The following is a 3,881-nucleotide window of genomic DNA, read 5'->3' on the forward strand; positions in this document are numbered from 1 at the left end:
CGCAACTCAGTCATTTACAGCGTCTCCTACTATATTCACACGGACATAGCCCTGTCATAGTATTGGACCGCATCTCGTTTCAGATCTGGGATCACTGCCGTGGCGGCCGATGCGCGGTGCTAATTATATACCGGGTGCAAGTAATTTTTCAAAATCCACTATCATTTTCAATTTTGAACAAAAAACATTAAAAATTGACCAAGAAACACCAACAAACGAACAACAGACGATTCCGCGAAGAATTATTAGAAAATATAACAAATTACAGCGCTAGCAAACACTTCTTTTGTGCTAGTGTGAAGTTTGCACCCGAAGCTTTAAATATTAATAACTTTTGCAATCTTAAGCAACAAACGTCGATTACAAAAAGAAAAAATTCGACATTTCCAAATTAGTGAAAATTGGGGTGCTAACTTCACAATGGTAGGTGTTCTGATTGCGGTAACTGTACATTTATTGGGTTTAAACCATGGACATAGGAAACACGGGACTAGGCATGCCGCCCTAACTTGGGCGAGCGGGTTTGAATCCACGGGAGGGGGTAAAATTCCGTGAGTGGAAAGAGCCGCCATCTTACGATGTGCCATTTGATTATGCGCACGAGCATTTTTGCCGACAAACTGTGCATGAAAATATAGACATGTGGGCGTTGCCATGTTTGTCGCGAGACATCAAAAGGTGGCGGAACTCTCCCATCATTGCATCAACCCCGCACAGTGATCCCAGATTTGAAACGACGTTCACTCGAATACTATCGCAGGTCTTGTCCGTGTGAAATATAGTAGGAGACGATGTACATGACTGGGTTGCGGCGCAACCCATTTCTCCTCTTCTGAATTTGAAAACTCAAAGGTGCACGATTGCCGGTCGGAACACTTCGGCGCCTCTTTATATGCGTATATTTTGATGTTACTTTCTTTCAATTAAAAAATATAAATGATATAAATAACTATACCATTATATATTAATGATAATATTATAATTATGTTACATTATAATAGTCTTATTTATATCTTGATCCACATTTGAAAGAAATTAAAGAAATTGGCAATATGGGAATTCATCTCGTTTGGATAAAAACTTCATTATCTGGTTGAAAAATAAATTATTTTGTTGAAAGTGTAACTATTTTGTAAAAAAAGTCCTCTTTTCTATTAAAAGTTCAACTACTTTCTTAAAATGTTTTTTTTCTTTGAAGGTTAATCTCTTTCGTTAATTTTCTTTCGATTAATTTTTAATCAATCTTAGAATAGTTACATGTTCAGATAAAGAAATATAATTTTTAAAAGAAAAAATGAATTTTCAACAAAGTTGTTAAACTGTAATGGATCCCTTTATAATTCAAATATTTACCTTTTTGTTTTTAGTTTAAACAATATCACACACTAAAGAAAAACTTGGACAATTTTTTGATAATTCACGTTATCATTTTATCAGTTATTAAAATTCAGATATTCACAACATTGTCAAAATCTCGTTTGGATAAAAACTCAATTATTTGGTTAAAAATGTAACTATTTTGTAAAAAAAGCCCTCTTTTCTATCAAAAGTCCAACTACTTTGTTAAAATTTATTTATTTATTTATTTATTTAATAACTATTCTGATGAAAATATGTTTTATGTGTTGTAAAAATACATGTTTGAAACTGACAATTAATCTATACCATTTTTGGTTAAAAAAATCATGTATTTTGTTAAAAATTCTTTTTTCTTTGTAGAAATTAAATTTTTTTTATGGAAAATTTATACTTTTTGGTTAAAAATTAAAATTTTCTGTTGAAATGTCAACTGTAAATATTTTTTGGCTGTAAAGTCGTTTCGTTGTAAATGCAACTATATTGCTAAAAATTAAAATCATAATTTTTGCGTGGAAAATTCGATTATTCACTTAAAGTTGAACTGCTTAGTAACAAAATTAATTTTTTCTTATTAAGGAATTTTGGTTGGAAAATCATATTTTTGGGTTAAAAATTCTGCTTTTTTGTAGATAATACTGTTTTTGACTTTGAAATTGAATAATTTCGTTGAAAGTTCATGTATTTTGTTGGATATTGACCTTGTTTGGTAGAAATTTAATGTTTTTGGTTGAAAATATATCATTTTTGGTCAAAAATGCAATTATTTGGTTAAAATATCAACTGTACATCTTCTTAGGTTTGAAAGTCGATTATTTCAGTAAGAGCTGAACTACTTTGCAAAAAAATATGCTTTTTTTAACAATGTTTTATAATTATGGTTGAAAATTTAACTATTTGGTTGAAAGTTTAACTCTTTGATTGAAAACTCATATTTTTCGATTAAAAAATTTAACTTTTTGTAGATAATTCGTCTTTTTGACTTCAAAATTAAATAATTTCGTTGAAAATTCATGTATTTTGTTTAAAATTGGTCTTTTTTGTAGATCATTATTTTTCTTGGTCAAAAATTCATCTTATTGATATACAGTTTAACAACTTTGTTGAAAATTCATTTTTCTGTTAAAAATGATTTTTCTGTTAAAAATTATTTTTCTTTATCTGAACATGTCCCTATTCTAGGATTGATTAAAAATTAATCGCTTTTATGTGAAAATTGAACTATTCCATTTTTGGTTGAAACTTTATCCTGTACATTGTATTAGATAAAACACCAATTATTTGAGAGAAAATTAATTTATTTTGTTAAAAAGTAAAATTTGGGTTGTAAATTTATATACTTTGTTAATCAGATTTTTTTTCTAACATTAAAAAAATTGCCTTAAAATCGTCCTGATTCTTTTTTTTATTTTTAAAATCTTTTCAAATATTCACTTAAAATTAATTTTTCAAAATAAAAAATCATTTTCACTTTTCTTAGCAATCACAACCATTTTTGTTATTCTTTTTAAATATTTTACAATTCTCAAAAAACTTATTTTTTTTTAAATCTGCAAAAATCTACATCGTCTTTCAAATTATTTGAAATAATTTCAAGTTTTTAATTAATTTTGAATCTTTTTTTAAATTAAAATTGTAGCGTTCAAAGTTAAAATTTACCTCATTACAATTTCAACATTTCAAGGCTTTCTATTTTGAACCATTCTGTTCAAATTTGTATAGTTTTTAATAGTTATTTATAATGGATTGTTTTAAATGAACGGTCAAATATTGCCAATAATTAACGAAATTTTTTTTTTTTTTTAATTAAAAAATTTCAATTTGAATGGGTTAAAAATAAAATTTTTTTAGACTGAAATAATATTTAAAGTCATCATTGAAAATAATTTTTAAAACTAATATGTATTAATTCTTTAATTTTCAACGGATTCAGAATCAGCTTGTAAAATCAATTATATTTACATTTTGAATACCTTAAATTCAATTTAAAAAATTTAAATAAAAAATTCTTTGATTAAAAAAAAAATCATAATCGAAAACAAATAAATTAATTTTCTATCAAATAATTCGTGTTTTAACTAATACAATGTACAGGATAAAATTTTAACCAAAAATAGAATAGTTCAAATTCCAGATAAAAACTGTGATAAAAACAAAAGAAGGTGAATCAACAAAAATTGTGATCTCAAAAAAGATCTGTAAATTCGTTAATAATCACTTCTTGATAGGAGGCGTACGTTGTGTTTTATTCGCGAAAAATAACATTGAAAATATAAAAAAAAACTTTGTGAGTAAATGATACAAGTTACGAAAAAAAAAGATTCAACAAAAATTATTTACCCGAAAAAGAGCTACAAATTTGTCATGAATTACTTTTTTACATGACACTTAGTTTTGGTTTTGATCATAAAAATGGTATTAAGAATAAAAATCAAAACTTTGTGGAAAAACAACAAAAGGTACAAAAACAAATTGATTGAAAAAAGTTATTCGCCCAAAAATTGATACAAATTTGTATTAATTTA

Source organism: Belonocnema kinseyi, chromosome 10 (assembly GCF_010883055.1).
Source record: "Belonocnema kinseyi isolate 2016_QV_RU_SX_M_011 chromosome 10, B_treatae_v1, whole genome shotgun sequence".
Taxonomy (NCBI): domain Eukaryota; kingdom Metazoa; phylum Arthropoda; class Insecta; order Hymenoptera; family Cynipidae; genus Belonocnema; species Belonocnema kinseyi.